Source organism: Pteropus vampyrus, unplaced genomic scaffold, assembly GCF_000151845.1.
Source record: "Pteropus vampyrus isolate Shadow unplaced genomic scaffold, Pvam_2.0 Scaffold5, whole genome shotgun sequence".
NCBI lineage: Eukaryota > Metazoa > Chordata > Mammalia > Chiroptera > Pteropodidae > Pteropus > Pteropus vampyrus.
This window is the reverse complement of record NW_011888786.1, coordinates 6,479,112-6,499,382: the sequence shown is the minus strand read 5'-3', so window position 1 is coordinate 6,499,382 and position 20,271 is coordinate 6,479,112. Positions and strand designations below refer to the sequence as shown.

At 37.7% G+C, this 20,271-nt stretch overlaps 1 long non-coding RNA gene across 1 annotated transcript; it reads right to left on the bottom strand.

Moving 5' to 3' along the window:
• Window positions 1-8,538: 8,538 nt before the first annotated feature.
• On the bottom strand, window positions 8,539-19,540 carry LOC111743449. The gene is made up of 4 exons (XR_002781708.1): window positions 19,440-19,540; window positions 17,835-18,072; window positions 16,511-16,705; window positions 8,539-8,554 (listed from the first exon to the last, which is right to left on the bottom strand). It is a non-coding gene; the product is annotated as an uncharacterized LOC111743449 (long non-coding RNA).
• Window positions 19,541-20,271: the final 731 nt, after the last annotated feature.

Below are 20,271 nucleotides of genomic sequence, written 5' to 3'. Positions count from 1 at the left end.
TATACCTCAATAACGTTGGAGGAAAAAACACTTCCAAAAAACTTTGCTATACACATAGTCTAATACTCACGTTTTGTCCATTTTTTTGTTTGTTCATTTATGATATAGTGTGTTTCATTGTTTAATATCTAGGTTTGTCACTTTCATATGTCTTTTATTTATCAAGGCTTTTCTTAGAGTTTAAGGTTCACAGAAAAACTGAGGGGAAGGTACAGAGATTTCCTACATACTCCCTGTCCCCACAGACACAGCCTCCCCCATTATCAACAGCTCCCACCAGAGGGGAACATTTGTAACAATTGATGAACCTGCACTGACACATCATCATCACTCATAGTCCATAGTTTATGTTAGGGTTCATCTTGATGTCTTATATTCTGTGGATTTGGACAAATGTATAATATGTGTCTATAGATTTAAGATTACTAGCTCTCTTTTCTTCCATAATCAAGACTGGTTTTTTGAAAAAGAAATGTGTTAGATTGAGGAATTATAAAAAATAATACATGCATACCTAAAATATTTTTATCTACTAATCTCTGCATGTGAACCCAATACTTTCTCATCAAATAATGTTCTCTCAATTGGCTTTCCTGTTATCTTTCTTACACAAACCATACCTATAATGTAGCATTCATTTCTACTTTGATTTCTTTAAAGCAAGACAAGAAATTAAAGACAGTTGCAAAGTAATATGAGTACAAAATCATTCTAGGTTCTTACAAATTTTTCCAAATATTTTACTGTCGTTTTTCCCCAGGTTTAATTTAATGCTGTTTTATTAAACAACTTCATCTTTGTTGAGACTTGCCATTATTATTTCATAATAAACAAGAGCTCTCTTACTCAATTATTTAATTAGGATAACATATCTACAAATTAATTAGTTATACTAGAAAATATCTGTAGTAAACAATTAGGAATAACAGATACCTCTATTTTGGTAAGCATACAACACAACTGGTAGAGGTGTGTGTGCATGGGTATAGTTCTTGACAGTGACCAAAAATGGCTTTTGTTTCCAGTGGTATAGCATACTAGATAATCTGAACAACCATCTTGACTGAAACAGCTAACGTGTTCAATAAAGCATATACGTTTACTCTTTTAAAAAGAATCATTGATTTGGAACAAAGGGAGGTAATACACAGACGCCAACAAGAAAAGTGAAAACAGGAACCGGGAAAGATAAGAGGATGCCATATGAGATTATATGTAAGATTTCTGGAAAACCTTCGTGTTCTTGAGCTTCTGCTTTAATGTTATAAACGATGCAGGGGACTGGAGGGTTGAACAGAGGGAGGAATTGCGATGTGAAGAAGACTTATAACAACCTCAGCCTTCCCCACAAGGAATTCTGAAACTAAAATGGTCCAAGGAGAGGGTAACAAGCTAGGCCAAAATGGCTGGGTGTTTATACATCTGTTTTGATCAGTCATTGGATATGAACCACAACAAGGAAGGTAGTAACTTTGGGCAAGATGACTATCGACAGCTAAGGATTCTGTAAAAAGGCTGCTATCTAAAGGTAGTCAACTCGACACCAAAGCAGCTACTGGTCTCCTCAAGGAATGGTGCCGTTTCAGGGCCTCATTCTCAGTAACTGTTCTAGATTAGTTGGACATTTGGCAGTGGCAATAGCTATGTCAGTCTTGGTGAGTGTGAGCCCATGCTGTTGAGGCCATTCATGGCTTCATCTCTATCACTATGACCATCTCATTCATGTGTGCATCATCTAGCACAAGAGTGGCAGAGGCCGGCCAGCGTGAACCAGCCAAGACATTCTGAATGCTTGGTTGTTTAGTACCTCTTCCATGGCGATGCTCTCTGATGGGCGTTAATATGTCTTATAAAGATTTTTACACCTAGCATCCACTCCCGCATATCCACCCACATGCCTCTATCCCAGATCACCTTTCCCCTAGTCTTCTAATATTTCTTTTTCCAGGTATCTGACAAGCTGTCCAAGATAGTCACATTAGCCCACAAATCAACATATATTTTAACCTGAGGTGGTCACTCCTCTGGCCATGCAAAGTTGATGTCCAGGTGCACCATTTTATGTCTGCCCAAACTGGACTGTACAGGTGTCCCTCCCACCTACATTCCATTGTCCATAACTTAGTCACATAGTCCCCAGTTGAAAGACAGTCCAGATAAGTTATCTGGAACATGTACCTAGAACATTCAAAGCATTATATCTGCCACGGATATAACAGAAAATGGGGAAAAGATAACTAATGTTCAAATTAATGTTCTTAATGTTCAAATTAAGAATTGTTGAGAATTTTCCAGAATTATTTAAAGATACCAATTCTCAGAACTAAGAATGGCAACAAATCCCAAGGGGATTAAATAAAAAGATATCCACACCTTGATCAGCATAATAATACTGGAGAACACCAAAAAGAAAGGGATAGCCTTAAAAGATAAGATTGCTCACAAAAGAATGGAAATTAGACCAATTGATGACTTATCAATAGCAGCAATGAAAGGCAGAAAATATTGGAATAATACCTTCAATGTCAGGGAAAAAAGTTAAAATATTGGTGAAGAAAGAGGGTAAAGACATTTTTAGATAAATAATATATGAGAAGCTCAACCTAGCATAGACTCTCCCTAGAGTACAGCTTATGGGATGTACTTTAAATAAAGGGAAATGATCACAGATAGAATATTTGAGATAGAATGGTGGGCAATATAAAAGCAATATAAAATTGAGACATATATGAGTAAATTTAAATCAACCTTGACTACTCAAAATAACTATAAAAATTTTAATTGTTGAAAAAATAGGAGAGAATTAAAATACAGAATAACAATGAGATTAAAATTGGAGAAAAGTGATTAATTAAGATTAAAGTATTTAAGGTCTTTGAATACCCGGGAGGATGATAAAGTGGTGCTGATGGTAGTGGTGGTGGTGGTGGTGGTGGTTAAATAAGTCTGTTTAAGGTGTTAGAGTAAAAAAAAAAACACACACACATTGGGCACATGACATCCAAACACATAAAAGGAAAAAATAAAATGAGAAAAAGATTATTATATATACTATCTATATGTAAGTGAAATAATATGATTACCTTAGAAAGCAGCAAAATGAAACGATATATTTTTAGGTGTACGTATCAAACCATAAAGATAATTTAGAGAGTAATTTAAAGAAAATTCAGGATAGTGGTGACCCTGGGGACAGTGTAGGGCAGGGAGGAGCAGCAAGAGGAATGCAGTGAGGGAGAGACACACAAGGTTTTGTTTTTAAAGCTGGATAGTGGATACCGAGGTATTTACATTATTATCTTTTAAAGGAATCTTATATATTCTTATATATATGATATATTTTATCAAAAAACACAAAAAAGGTAAATAGTGAGTAATAGATGTATTAATTAACTCGATTGTAGGAATCCTTTCACAATCTATATGTATTTTAAATCATTCTGTTGTACACTTTAAAACATGTATTTTAAATCATTATGTTGTATACTTTATGACTTTCTTTGTCAATTATACCTCAATAAAGCTGAAAAAATAAATAATAAAGTAAATAAACAAACAAGGAAACCAATGTAAGAAAGCGTGGCCTGCTAACTCTGAGTATTCAAAGTGCCATGAGTGTTAGCCAGCATAGGTTGTCAACACATGTGTTTTAGAGAAGAAACAGAGAATGCCAATTAATACAATCCATCAATCAATCCAGAAAAATACTAATTCGGCAATTGATTAAGTGGAGATCAGTTAAGACCGGTTCCACTCTGGGTGTGCACAACCATTTGGATGTGCTCTCCCTAGGGAAGAGAGGAGAGGAAAGAACTAGCAGGATTCACTGCTCCTGGTTTGGTTTCTAGGAAACTACCCTGGACCTCGGTGTGATGTGTTAAGATTCTACACGTGTTAACCGCATTAGAATGGCGTACATACTGATCTCCACTCTCTGTGGGCTACGTCTCCTTCTGTACAGCATTTTTCCTCCATGAAAAGCACAGCAACAAGTTACTGCTTAATAAAAATAAGATGCTAGTGAATAAGGCTTGTGTTTCTTCTAAAGTTGCTTGAATAGGATCTGCTCGGCTCCCTGAAGAAACCTGGATGAAATAATGCTGTACATTTTAATAAAATACACTAGGAGTTTGAATATGAAAATTGCCATTATCAGTCGAGGAGTTGTAAACCTAATTCTCCATACATTATGCTAAAAATTAAAGCATTATATCTAACACAATGTCAAAGACAATGTTAATGCAAAAATTAACTACAGGAAAGTACAAAAGTGAAAGAATAGAATCCTAAACGAACAGATTAGAAAGATGGTAGCAAGGAGATATTGTTAGCTTCTGGAATTAACGCAGAGTTTAGTACTCTGAAAAAAAAATCATTCATGGGATTTCTACCTATAGTAACTTACATTTTCTTAAATGATATGTAAAATGCGTAGTTAAAATGCAATATTGGCATTAGATTGATAATGAATCAATAACCAAGAAATGCCCAAGAGTATATTCATTTAAACTATCATAATTGGCCAGACAATGCGCTTTTTTGAAGAGAAATACAAGGACGAAACGATCAAGGTTCCTGCCTAGTTGAGGGAGTAAAGAAGACAGTTAAAGAAATCCCATGCTCACATAGTGAATCCTTGGTTCCCAGTTCTAGCTCTTAGTAGGTGCTTACCGAAATATTAGTTGAATGATGGATGCGTGCTATGTCAGGTCAAAGTGCTTTCAGAATAGCAAGGAGTTGGTTAATACTTGAGCTGAATCTTTAAAGAAGGATGGGACATTTCCAAGAAGAGAGATATTCAGCTAGCAGAGACTAATGGAAAGAAAGATTGTTTTTTGTCTATTGAAAATGTAAGATAACACAGAGGTAAATGGACATGTAAGCCCTGAAAATTCCAGTGTCTGAAACAGAGGATGAGGCTAGATTGGACCATATTATGAAAGATCCATTTCAAAACAACAGGTTTGTACTTTCCCCTACAGACCATGTGGAGCCTTCAGAGGTTTTTCTGCAGGGGAGTATGCATGCAGGTTTGTTTCTCTAAGGAGAGCTTCTGCAGCCTAAAAGAGGATGATTTCCAGGAGGGATGGCATGTCTTAGGCTCCGTGTCAGTGACCACGCAAAGATAAAGAAGACACTGTTACTGCCTTCCAGATGGTGAAGGCCTAGTGGAGGACACAGGTAAAATCAGGGGACAGATAATTGCTATACAAAGGCTATCAATGTTGTGATAAAGGTATGCACAGTGATGCCTTGGAAGTACACAGGACTACCTATCTCATGGTGGAGAAGTCAGGGAAGGCTTCCGGAGAAGCGGTCAGCTGAACTGAGCCTAAGAAATCAGGAAATAAAGTCACATATGCTGTACTTTAACTTCCTGCTCAGGCCACACCATAAGATTAAGAGATCACAACTGACTCTTAGCCAATGGTGTGTATTTTGGGAACATGGCAGGGTTGAAATACAAAAGCAATTCATTTAATACAGCAATAAAACCATAAGAAAAGTATTTAATCTTGTTAAGCATAAGGAATGTTTCATTGATTAATCATGCACAGAAAATGTTTATGAAGGGCTAGGCACCAAAGAAGCTTCAAGAGCATTTTCAGAAGGGCCAATAAGATTCTCACATCGGGAAGGGAGTTAGAATGGATCATATCTTGCTAAGTGCCAAGATTCCATTTCTGCCACCTTCTAGTTCAAGAAGCAGATTTTCATGCCCCCCTCCCAAAAATATAACGCTCTAAAACAAGGTTTTAAGAAAAGTAGTAGTATTAAGTGGTATGGTACAAACAAAACTGCTATGGGGGTTCAGAAAGATGAACTGAGAAATGGGGACTAGAGGATTCCAGAGAGCCTAGAAATAAGCAAAAGCATGGCTTTCTCTCCTTTCTCCCTTCCTCTTTCCGTACCTCCTGTCTTCCCTCTCTCATAGTTCTTTATTTCTTTTTTTTTTCTCCTTCTAATAGTTATCAAGCCTAGATTTTTTAAAATCAAAAACATATTTCTTCACTGCAAGTTGCTTGCAGCTCAATAAAAGGACACCAAAAGGAAATCCATCTTCCTCTTCTACATTGAATTCCATCTTCTGGAGGCAGGAGTAGGGGGCTGACTGGGAAATATAACCCGGAAGAGGTGATGCCTAAACTAAATCATGAAGGAGCCTGGAAAGTCCTCCAGGCAGAACAATAGGCACCACCAAAGCAAAATGCAGAGTATGCACGGATGTGAATATTGCAGAGGCTTGGGGTGTGTTGGAGAGGCTGGCGGGTAGGACCAGAGTTGCCCTGCGATGCTGACTCACAGGACAGGGCACTATGTGGGTTACTGAGGAAACAGTAGGAGATAAAGTTGAATACCTCATCAAAGGTCCTGCTAGCTAGAGAATAACAGATGGACTTCACATAGAAATGCTCCCTGAGAGTCCTTCAGAACTGTTTGCTAAGCGATTTTGCACACTTGAAAGCAATCTGGGAACATGTAGCCTTCTCACTATTGTTTGTGTTACCTGTAATTATTATTAATTAAGGCAGAGACTTGTGTATATGAAAGGAGTGTGGAAATCTGCAGGGTTCATTTTTGTATTTGTCAACTTTTATTTGAAAACAGCAGGTGAAATTCTGATGTGAGCAACGGTTAGCCCCAAACTATCACGCAGATTGTTTTGGTATCTATGTAATTGCAAAAGACTGCTTTGGTCGAAGCTCCTGAACACTTTTTATTGCTAATTTTGGCAATAAACCTGTTAATTAGTTAATTGTAAAACATTAGTGAATCGAGTAAAAAGAATCCATCTGTTTATAAAATTTCAAAGATCTCTTCTGGGCATAACATTTAAAAACATGAGCTGGCTTGCACTGTATCACCTACTAACTACAAACCATCTCTGAAATATTTGTACAGTCTCATCATAGGGCTAAGAGGTGATATTTTAATGCAACAATTTGCCGTATTTGAAGGTAATTCTGTAGCACATGGTGTTGGATACAATTTGTTTCAGGGACTGTTGAAAACTGAAAAATTGGTGAGGGATATACAACTTTTTCATCTATATCCCAAGGTGAACCTAGAAATAATTAGCCAGGCCAAAAAAAAAAAAAAAAAGCGGAAGAGTATTTCACACAGAGAAACACAATTATAAAAGTATAAAAGCCAGGAGGAAAAAAAAAATCAGAGGACTGCAAAATTTCCTAAACGAAGGAAATCTGTTGTGTACCTAGGGGGACGCTAAGGGAGAAGATCGGTGAGCTAGGCAGGGGCCAGAGTGAAACATTTTAATTTCTATAAAGAGGAAACTCCCTTAGATTTTACTATCAAAGTTATGGGAATCCACTGAAAATATTCTATCCAGAGAGTATGACGAAAATCTGTTTTTAAGAAACACTGCCAATCATCCGCTTGGAAAACTAGGAAGAGCCCTAAATCCTCCTCCTGGTTCCCGAGGGAAGTACAGTTGGAAGCCCAGGAAAAGCCAGGGCACCCAAGAATGAAGTAGGGGAAAGGTCAGTAGACTCGAGCCCAAGATGTGGGTTCTAATCTCAGCCCTGACTGGAAGGTGAGTGGAGCCATATCATTTATCTTTCCTAGGTCTCTACTTTTCTGTTACTGAGAAGGTTGTTTGGGGACATATTTACTATGGGTTTAGGGGGAAAGATTTATATGGTTTCATTCAGTCACTTCTATGTATAACTAAATTATTGATAGCCATCAGAGTGTGGAGATAGCTTTAAGGAACTTCTACCACCTGAAATACTGACTAATTTGACCTCCTTACATGGAGGTATGGGGCCGGAGGCCATATCACAATATGAGCTAAGGCATCCATTACTAGAAGTATGTAGATATTGGGGAGAAACAACATTTGACATGTAAGATGGCAGAAGCTAGTCTGTGGTCTAAAAACATAAACAGAGGATGGAGGATGTGGTTTTGATATACACCTCATAGTAATGGCAGTTACTATATTTGTTGTACTCGGAATTTTTTGTTACAATTTGCCTCTCAAGGTCAGAACGATTTCTATTAATTTTTTTATTGCTAATCCTCACGGATTTTGTTTTACATTCCATTTATTCTCTGGCTTTTCTCTCAGATCTTTAATAAATAAGTTTCAAGATAGCAAAAGAAGGGACCCTTCAGATATGCCTACATCCAAACCATTTGCTCTGCTTCTTTAAACATTCCAAAACATCTAAAATATCTTTCTAAAATGCAATTAAAATGAGAATAGATTAGACATCTAGAGAGCAGCATCAAAGGCTCCAAAACTTTCAAACACTCGGTCTCTCATTTATGCTTTCCTTTCCGTGGACTTTATTATTACGTCCTGATGCAACTAGTTATTTCAACACTATGGGGATGCAGCCACCACTAACTTCCATGCTCATATTTCTGCCTTTACCAAAGATCACCTAGTTGTAAGTCAAAATTTCATTCATTTAATTATTTTAAGGCTTACTTTACTTTGATATTCCTACCTGGGGGTCTCAGTGGACATCAGTTATTAAGTACTCTGATCTGTTCATGAAGTCCTCACTTAAATATTCAGCAAAACCTGGAGAAGAGAAGGTACCATGATGTGATAGTAGGATGAACGCTGAACTGAGAGTTAGGAAATATGGCCTCTAGTACAGTCTTATGAGCTTTATGGCCTTTAATAATTCATCTAATCTCTTTAAACTTCAGTTTTCTCAACTGTAAACACAGGTTTGGATCAGGTATCATGTTAGAGTCCTTCCAGTTAAAACATTCTGGAATATGATTTCCCTGGATGTTTGAAGGGTATGCATTTGCTTCCAGCCCAGGCAATCAGAGGCCAACGCTATTATAACCTGACAGCTGGAGAGAGAAAGAGAATGAAAGCTTCCCTAAGTATTCCTCATCCTCTCTTTTTTGGTAAATAAATGAAAAGACTTCACTTTCCAGAGCAAATCCTGGGTTGCAAATGCCATTTTTTTCTTCATGGGGAGGTTAAAAAATTAGCATTTAAAAATATGCCAGCATGTAACATTTCATTTGTTTCCATAATGTCTGATTTAAGGATAAAGATCTTTTTCAACACTGAAGGCAAAACCTCCTAATTCATCTGGCTTACAGGATCATTTACATATCCAATGGAACATTTATTTTATCTGACCGGAATTGAAGATGATACAACATTCTTGGCTAATATTAAAAATATATAAAGATGGAATATTGATGGCAATACACAATATAAAGAACAGCCCAGACGATGTACTGTGGATGATAAGAATGGAATGCTTCTGAGCTAAAGTGAAATGATAACCTCAAAAGATATAGATTAATGACAGTAGTTTCTAAGATTGAAAAAGGAAAGGCAAGGATAAAAGAGGAATAAATTTAAGCATTTCAACAAAGGATGGAGAAATTTAAAGGATAATGTTAATTGAATTATGTGTTGTAACCAGATAATACTCTATTATACGAAGATGAAAGCCACAGCCATATCAGACCATCTAGTGGAAAGATGTCGACTTGAATCTACAAGGGTTATTTTTAAAGTGGCAGATTCTAAAATGAATCTGAATTTCAAGAATACAATTTTAGTTTAAGCGTCTTCATTTACAATAGCGATAAACTTAGTTTGATTGCGCAGGAACCTATATCCAGATTCATCATGGTGACATCGGGATAAATAAAGGCATTGCTATTTTTCATCCAGAATTCATTGATTCATTTTATGTATATTTGTTGAGTTCTCCTATGTGTCCACAATCCCAAACGATTCAAAGGGCCCTGTTTTCTCAATCTTCATTTATTAAACAAACCTTTCCTAAGTATCTTCTGTATGAAAAGCACTATACTAAATTTTAGAGCCTAGAAGAAATGAATACGCTTCTTGAGGACAAGTGCTATATTATCTTGATCTTTCTACGCCTAGTAAGAGGCTTAATACATGTAGCTGATAAATGCTGAAACATATTAAACAGAAATCCATAAAACTATGTATACTAAGAGAACCAAATAACATCTTCCACGTCTAGAATCATGAAACAACAAAAGTTGGAATAGATCTTATAAGTCACTGATGCAAATGTTTCCTAAATTTGTTCCATATAATAAAAATCATGGGTGTTACTTTCACAAAGGGACTTGGAAGATGCCTTGGTCAAATATATGGAGGAAAGAGAATCAAACAAGTTTCTTTACTTCTCGGAGACTTCCGTGTGCTAAACTTTTGTATTTCTCTCAAAATTGAATACAGCACCCAGCATTTCCAACCTTATTTATCCAGGGGGCACTCTTATTGAGCCACATCTTGTGAAACTAATGTTCTGACTTTGGGAAGGGCTCAACTGGTCCATTTTCCAGGTTTTACCTCTCAGTTCCAAGCACCCCTCACCCAGTAAAAGAGAACTTTGCAACTTTGCTTAAATAAGTCTATAAATGAGTGATTTGTCCTATTTTTTGAGCAAACTGGTTTTATCATTGGATAGCCTTAATTGTTAGAGCTCTTTTAGAACTTGAGCTGAAATCTGCCTCATGGTCTATTGGAGAAGGTGTTGGTAAACAATGGTATGCAAGAAAAAAATCTAGCCCATGGCCTATTTTTGTACAGCCCTCATACTAAGAATAGTTTTCACATTATTTAAAGGCTGTAAAAAAAATAAAAAGAAAGAAACAAAATATACAACTGTAATCATTAGTGGCCCACCCAGCCTATAATATTTACAATCTGGATCTTTACAGAAAAGTTTGCAGAACTATGCTCTAAAGAAACGGTGTCCAGAATTTTTCACCATATACTCTGTGGTAACCACCCCTAAGGTAGTCCCAAATGATCCCTGCATCCTTGTATTCAAGTCTTTGTATAATACCCTGCCCTTGAACATGGGCAGATTTAGCAAATCACTTCTGTTCTGTTCTACTCCAGTCTAGTCTAGTCTAGTCTGACTTGCTTCTTATTCTATTCTGCTGAATCAAATATCATACAAGTGCTAGAATTCCTCTTCTACAATTAAGTTAGAAAGAGACTGGCTTCTGACTTGAATGCTCTCCCTCCCTCTCTCACCTCTCCCTCCACGGAAGCCAGCTGCCACATTGTGAGCTACTCTATAAAAAAGATAAGGGGAGGAGAAAGACATCCAGCTAACAGACAGTGAGAAACTAAGGCCTTCAGTCCAGCATTCTACAAGAAACTGAATCCTACCAGCGACCAAGGAAGTGAGCTTGAAGCAGATTCTCCAACAGTTGGGCCTTCAAATGTGACCACAGCCCTGGCCAACAGCTTTATTTTGAGTCCATGAGAGACTTTGAGCTAGAGGCAGCCAGATAAATTGCACCCAGATTCTCAATCCATAAAAACTGTGAAATAATAAATGTTTGCTGTTTCAAGCTGTTATGTTTTGGGGTAATTGTTACCCAGTAATAGATAACTAACATACACTCTGATTAGTAAAAAAATTTTGGAGTATACGGTGTATGTATATATTTAGTTATGAATTATAAACACATACTACTATAAACTTCTATTTTAAATACTAGTAAAGCTTAAGTTTTTTCTTAATTTTAGGTAAAAATATAGAGGGAAGTTTTAATAACTTGTTATGGGTATGAACCCTACTGGATTGGTGTGTTGACCCTTTGAAGTATCCACCTCTACTCTGGAGAACACCATGATAGAATAACACATAACATCGTGACACAAACACTCTCCAAAATTGTAAACATAGAATTGTATTTACCTGATAACTATATGCTTTCAATAGAATCAGGTCTTTCTGTCTAAAATATTTTATTTGCTCAATTTGTTCAGAAGTGTTAGCACCTCATTTATGTTAATCAATGACCAACTCATCACAGATGTCACCTTGGAAATCTACTTAGGTTTGTAGGAAATCTTCAAATGTCTAAGAGAGTTTGTCTCTGTCTTAAGGATTGCTTGGTCACTGAAGAGGATGTTAGCAGCTGTAGGAGAAGCAATTAGTGTCCATTCTATCCTGATTGACAATTCTGTAAAATGCCCAGTAGCATTTTCTATGGTTTTACAAAATGGCGCCCTTCTTTTTCAAAGTTCTGGGTATCTATTGAGTTCTGGGTACAGTTATCATCATGCAGATGCCCCATGTGGCTTCCAATTAGAGAATCAAGCCTAATTTCACCCCCCAACCACACTGAAATAAAAAAGAGACAGATAAGACCATCATAGTGAGGTACGAACAGAGATTTCAGGCAGGCAGGATACATGATATCAACTTTTAGGAGCATTCAATTAAAAATGCAAAGACACAGCTCGCTGAGAAAACTGGAAGCCTCTGGATGAAAGGAGAGAGATTAGTAAGAACCCTGCAATGAACGCACTGTTTTCACACAATGCCCTAATCAGGAGGACAAGTGGCAGTTGTTATGAAGCAGTGAGATTCTGAACAATGCCTTTCCCAGGGAAGTAGTCACCACGAAACAAGGGCTTCGGTAGGACAATACCGACTCGTACACATGAAAGGGAATAATTACTTTAAGACATTATGCCCAACATCTGGTGAGCTTCCTTGGTCCAAAAACAAAACTACTGGAAACTTGAAAGTGATGGGTTATTTTTCCCTTGGCTCCCAAACTTCCTATTTTTCTCACTATACATTGCATATTATCCCAATTATCTAAGTTAGTGCATTAATAGAGAAATACTATGATGTTCCATTTTCCCTAATTAAGACTATTAGGAAGACATTTTATGCTCTTATTTTTTTAATGAAATTCAATTTAAAGTCGCTGTATCAGATCTTATTAGCGGCTACATTATAACATATACTATTTCATGGGGGAGGGGGTGCAAAATGCCTAAATCGAAAATTAGATCCAAACTTCAAGAATACAAAGTATGATAGTAACAAAGTCATGGTCCTTTGCATATATTTCATCTTCCATAAAATAAAACTTTCTTTGTATCAAGTTTTAATTAAGAATGTCCTCAGGAAATCCTATGGCATGGGAGATCTGGGAAGAAATTTAACCATTCCATCTTTTTACTAATAGAGTGTCCAAATTAAAGTTTGCCCATATTTTAAGGAGAGTGTGAGAGGTGAATAAAGGAGCTGACCCACATCGTGCCAATTTTTTTTAAAGAAGCAAACTGGGGAAATTTTATTTCATTAATATAGCAAGTATATATAAGCGTTATCTTCATGCTGAGCATAAAGCCAGCCACAATGGGATGGGATAACATGGCGAAGGAAGGTGTCCCAGTGTCCAGCACCAGGGGCTGCTCAATACAAGATGTTTTGATAAATGGAAAAAGACCTTACTTTCTTCCCTAAAGGAACATGCAGTCTAGTTGGAATTAACAGACATTCCCTCACATGACCTTCGCCATACATCTGTGAGGGAGGAAATATTTTTCAGCTAATTTTGTAAATGAGGAAACCGAGGTTCTGAAAGGTTATTTGCTCAAGGTCAGAGAATCAGACAGTAGTGGAGCAAGGAATTCAACCCTGTCTGCCTGACTCTGGAATCTAGGCTATTAACTTGGACTTGACTCTTTCAGCTACTGTTTCACACTATTCTGAGAGCTGAGGACTGCCCTAATGGTCTCCCGCTAATCCTTTGGTCCTGGATTCTTTATTTATATGTTTTCTTCCCTTATCTATTATTCTCTCTTAGAAATGCTACAGAACAACAATTCAGCCTCATACAGGAACTCTTCCAGCCATAATTATTAAAGTACAAGAAAACATGTACCCCCCATTCCATCAAAACTTGAGGGAAAACCATATTTCAAGTCAAACCTTGAGGGATACCTGGCAAGCCATGGTACCAAGGACCAGAACCACCACCACCAGGAGAATCGATGCTCAGGAGTGTTTTCTTTGTCAGTGCTGAACAGGAGGGACAGTCTTCAATGATTTTCTGTTACCACATGAAAGTGGTAAGTTCTATGAACAGTTAAATGGCCAAATAAAAGATTTCTGGCTATCTCGTGGAGGGGATTCTCAGTTTTGCCGTGCTCCCATTGTATCTCACAGATGCGCTTCGAGGACACTTTGATGTTCGAATTCTCACCAGGGCTCAGCATCGTCTATTTCTCTTGGAACAGCTCGGCACCAGCAGGGCTCAGCTGAGACTACAGATGAAGCATCTAAAGAAGCTGACAGTCAATAAAATGTGGTACCTCGTTTTTAGCTGATGGGGACAAGAAGGTCTTTCATTTGAGGTCTAATTTTCTTAAAGTCTTAATACATTTAAATAAAAGGTACTGTACACTGGGTAAATAAGCCAGAAAATAAAAATGACAGTTGGGATTCCTCAACCAACAGGAATGAGTTGCTTCACGTGGCCAAAACAGCTTGTTGCCTGATTTTCATTTTTGTTTTTACAGCATTATATATTTAAACTATACCAGGTTTTCCTACCGCTATCACTTTTGAAAAAAGTCTAGGCACTCTTGGCCAACAAATTTCATCCATTCACCCAGAATCAGATCTGACAGAGAAAACTGACAACTCTGATTCTCTCCAAATTGACAGACTGCCAAATGCAACAAACAGAGATTTTGAGACATACCACAGAATTGGTCACACCCAGTTTTTCTGTTATGTCTGATTTGTAGCATACGAATTTCTACATGACACTTCCTATAACCGTGACAGTTCAAGGTCAGAGATCTGCTCTTGCCACCCTCTGAGAAGCCTTCCACAATCTTTGGGCCTCTGTTCATTGGACATACTAGGTAGAGATCCATGATCATGGTGAGAATTAGCAAAAATTTTTAAATCTCAGAGGGTCTTTTCAGTTTATAAATATATAATTTGATCCTTATAGCAACTTTGTTATAAGAACATGCATTGTACAAATGAGGGAAGAAATTTGGAGAAATTCAACAAAATTCAGATGATCAAAGAGGATCAGTGGAGCTGGAAATCTGCTCAGGTTTTCTGATTCTCAGGCCAATACTTTTTCACCTCCCCCCCATTAAGTTAGTGAACTCATTGTGCACACCGAGGGTTCTCACAGTGGGCAGCAACAGTAGCATCACCTGGCAACTTGTGAGAAATGCAAATTCTGTCACCCCAACCCCAGGCCTGCTGAATCAGAAACTCTGAGAGGAGGCCCAGCAATCCTTGTTTTAATAAGCCCTCTGGCTGATGCTGATGCCCACTAATGTTTGAGAACCACTGGTATACACTAAGTATAGCAGCCTAGATAATTCTATGATTGACATACAACTTTATATCAAACTTTCTAAGGACCAAGCACTGTTCCTACTTATGGTATAATAAAGTCATCCTGGAAACTGTCCTTATATCAATAGTCCTTACGTTAAGCCTCCTGAAGACCTCGGAGCCATGAGGAACAGAACGTTTAAAGCTTATCCATACAACGCAGGTGACGTGGCCTTTACGTGCAGCTTCCTTCCTCTCATCCTTACCATTTGGAGACAAAGGAAATGATTTTTACTTCTTAGAGTTAAGATTGTCCAGCTATTCAATTCTGTTGGAGTAAAAAATATCTGTCCTATGCAAGACCTTTTTTAAGAGTCTTCGACTCTTTCTTCATCTGCCTAGAACGGCGTTTTACCCGGCTCAGGGGCAGGCAGAAAGAGTGATTGCTACTCTCCACCCTCACCCACTTCAGGCCCCGTAAACATCAACTCTGTCAAGGGCTTTATTCCACTAGAGCTGATAATGCGTGTGCCTTGGATTTCATCAGGAAAAAAGAAGGGAGGTTAGGCCCCCTGTCATATGCTCCATAGCACTCTGTACGTCTCCTTTACAGCACTCATCACACTTCTAATTACTTGTTCAATGTCACTGTCTAATTACTTGGTCCCCACATGTTCTCTATTAAGACTTTTAGAGGCCCTAAGCTCTGACAAGATAATGGTGTTTCCTCCAACGCCATATGGATTTTGGAATTAAGAAAAAAAAAAAATCAAAACTTTCAAATAAGTTTAAGCTGTCCAACAAGGTTTTGATAGTTCTCATCATGATTACTTCAATGCTTTAATCCAAATGTGATATACGAAGCTATATCATATTTTAAAAACGGGGAGGAGGGTGGCTCTTCCTTTGCTGGTGCCTAAGCATGGGGTTGGTCTTCATGTCAGATAATCTAGTATTATGTCTAGGTAAATTATAAGCTTTATGAAGACTAAAGTTATAACTGTTTTGGTCATAGTATAGTCCCGATGTTGGCACAATGCCTGAGCCAAGATATGTTCATAATAAATGACCGATGAAAGACGAGAGTGAGTGAGTGAGTGAGTGAGTGGAGTGACCAGAAGAGAAGAAGGTAGGAAAGATAAAGTGACAGGGAGGAAAAGATAAGAGAAAGAGGTGGGTAGAGAGGAGGGAGGGAGGACGAAAGGGCAGGAGGGCAGGAGTAAATAAAACCAGTTGGTTGCTATCTTATTTTGCTATAAATTAATAAATAAAGAGATGTATTGGCACTAAACTCCTTACTCTATTACTATTGCTGCTTCATTATTGTTTAATTCTAGAATAAATGTTGCCATCATCCTTTCATAGAATTATGAACTGTATCTTTATTTACTTACATGACACAATTTTGAAATATGTGACAGCCCCTTGCTCATGTTGTCTTTGTCATGGAATTAGGGAAATGTAGCATAAGCTTTAACTTGAAGCTGCTGTCCAATTAACGAGGAGGGCCCACCGTAGAGATAGCGCTGCAAAACGTGAAGTTAACTATTCGACAGTCACAGTCCTCGGGACATTTGATTGCTGTCACCCTGGAAAATGAGCAGCATTTGTGCTGACAACCTTTTTTTTTCCAGTTCACCCTTTCTAATGAATCTATTCTAAGCCGAGGTATGCATTTAAATACATTTTACACGCATATCAAAACAGCAATATTAACAGTGCTTATGGCTGCGAAATCCCATGCAAATTATGGGAAACTTACACATGCAATGCAGTGAGCCAAAGTGGGGCTTTTAGATGACATCAATTTTATAAGGTGTCAACACACAGCAATGATATGCAGACCCTATTTTCTGCTTTTTCTTTATGAGAACAAAGGTACGTTTGGCACAGCATACAAATTCATAAAATAAGTTCCCTAAGAATGCAGTTACGGCACAGGCTAAAGTTGAGTACAAAGGCCCATATGCTGTGTAAAAAACTTCTATATCTTCAGGTCCCCAGATCCTAATGTGACAAGGATATTATTATCCACTAGAGTCATAAAGCCTTTTATAGAGATATCGTCCCCTTAGCCCTGTTATTTTAATTTGTTCACAGATTTTAGCACAGGCAATTTCCTTCTGCAAGGGCTTTTCACTAATAGAATTATACTGTCTTAGCTCAAAATGGCCTTTGGTTCTTAGTCCAGTGGGCTCAAAAGATTATGTTCTTGTAGTGGAGAGCTCTCCACACTACCCAGGAGCCCACCATTATCTGCACCGAACACCCCAATCCTCTGCATCCTTCAGGAGGCTACGCAGCTGGGCCCAGCATGAACATGACAATCATTAGGAAGCTCCAAGAGTTTATTTTCCTTTGGCTGGGCGCTTTGGCTTCTGGACTCCTGTCAATGCCATCACAACGCAATCCTTTCAATAAAAAGAGATCCTAACAGGATTAAATGTAATTTAGAGTCAATAAGGAGAAGTTTGCCATTGGGGGGAATTATAATAGACAGAATGATCAGAAAATAGAAAATCTGGAAGGTTTTCAGGGGTGCATTCTACTGTAAAAATGAAGCTTTACAGAAAAGATAAAAAAACGTTATTCTCAGCCAAACCCTTTCTTTCGCTAGTTCTGTCTTGCAGCAAATGAATGCATGGCCTATTAAAGTAATAAGAGCCGTGTGCTGTCATTTATGAGGAGGAAAAAAGAGAGAGAGAGAGAGACACTTACGGGAGAATGGAAGACACAGTGTGACTTCTCCATCAGTCTTCTTTGTCTATGTAAGTGGTAAATAAAATGTTTTCGGTTCTCATGATATGGATCATGAGCCCACAAAACGCACATGGAGCCCACTGCAGAATTAAATTTGATGCAGGACAGTTACTAAATCATCACTCAGCAGGCAGCAGTGTTGAGAAGGCAGTCACTCTTCCAGAAGGCAGCCGTCCATCTCCTGGGCAGTGTGGATCTGGGAAAGTCATGGAGGAAGTGAGCACTAGATTGGGATGCTGGTCCAGGGAAGAATAAGCCTCCACTGCAAGAATCACAAGGTGTTTTCTTGAATCTGTCAGTGGATGCCCATCAGTGAATCCACTGTTTTGGTGAGGATGTGGTAAGTCGATTGCCTGAAATAATTTCCCTAATTTTAGAGCCTTTGCACTAATACCAACAGAGAAAAATAATAATAGCTAACTACCACTTAATGGACATTATAATTACCACTTAGTGGACAGTTTTATAAGTATCTTACATGTATTATCTCACGAAAGTCCTATAAAGTCACTAGTTTTATTTTAGTTCTCACTTTATAGATGAGGAAAATAAAAATCGGAGGTATGAGTGAGTTGCTCGAGGTTGTACATTCCATAAATGCGGGAGCTACAATCAAGCCCTGGGTGACTTGACACTGTCCACGTGCTTAGCCACCACATCTGCCCAGCTGGTGACCGGAAATGCCACACTTTTATCAAGGGAATCATTTCACCGTGGTCAAGTGCCATTCCTGGGAAGAGCAACTAGTTTATTAGAAGACAGGATTCAAAAATGAAACAGCCTGAATGAGCATAGAAGCAAAAAAATAATAATGTTCAGTGGAGACAGTGGTAGTCTTCGAAAAGAAAGAAACTACACAGCTACTACTTTGTGAAATGGCTAGCTGGGAAGTATGAAAAATAGGCTGAAGTTTTGGAGACACAGAGGATCTTATATTTAAATGTTGCAATATGACTAAGTCACACGTCAGGGGAGCCAAAGCCCCAGGGCCAGGCCTGTTCTTCCACAACCATATCAGGAAAGAGTAGGAAGTAGCATTTCGATGTCTTGAAATAGATTGTACGGGTTGCAGTGCTGGCCCTACTACTTCCTAGATCTATGGTTTAAACAAGTTACTTTCTCTCTGCCTCAGTTTACTCATCTGTAAAACAGGGATAATAATTGTAGAATTTATCTCATTGGGTCCTTGTAAGGATTAAATGAGTCAATCTGTGTCTTGAGTTTCCATTGAAAATAAGAATTTGACTACCTAACATCCACCGCATCAATGATTTAATACACATTTATAAATTGCTTAGATATGCCACATATCATGCTAGGTACTAGAAATATTAAGATGAATAAGACCTCAAATTGTTCATCATCTAGAAGGGGAAACAAACAAACAAAAAACATTATGTATGACAGATATAATAAATTGGTGATTATAGACTAGAGGTAGCAATTAATTTTTAAATATCTCAAAACAGTAACATGTACTTCAGAAATATTTATTGCCATGACGTGTTTAAAGTATTACCTAGATGAAGTAATGTGTATACTTGCCAATTTCTATCAACGTACCATTGTTCCCACACAGAGCCATTGCTGACTTATCTATCTCCATTACTCCACCATCCAATCAATCACCTTGACTGCTGAAGTTTGTCTTTAAAAATATTTCCTAATAATAAAAGAAAACAGAAGCTAAATAAGACAAATTTGGGAGTAAAATATAAAGTAGAAAAAAATTAGCTATAATACCACAACCTAGAGAGAGAGAAAAATATCAAGACATTAACAGTGGTTATTACTTTCCTCGCTTTTATCTCTGTTTATGTAGATTGTAATATATGCCTATATCTAATATGTTCTCTGCATATGGTATTAACTCTTCCCATGTCAATTTTTTAAAATTTTTTTGCAGGGGTATAATGTTAGATTTACAAAAGAGATGCGAAGAAAGTACAGAGCTTAACCCAGCTTTCCCTAATGTTAACATCTTGCATAACCACAGTATATTTATTTATTTATCACAGTATATTTATTTATCAAAACTAAGAAGTTATGAAAACTCATATCCGAAAAGATACTTGCACACCAGTGTTCATAGCAGCATTATTCACGGGGGCCAGGACATGGAAGCAACCGAAATGTCCTACGATAAATGATTGGCTAAAGAAGCTGTGGTACATATATACAATGGAATATTACTCAGCCATACGAAGAGATGAAATACTGCCATTTGCCACAACATGGATGGATCTCGAGATAATCATGCTCAGCGAAATCAGCCAGACAGAAAAAGTTGAAAACCACAAGATATCACTTATATGTGGGATATAAACCTAAAAGCAACAAATGAACAGGACAAACAAACAGAGACTCATGGACATGGACTATAGACTAGTGGTTA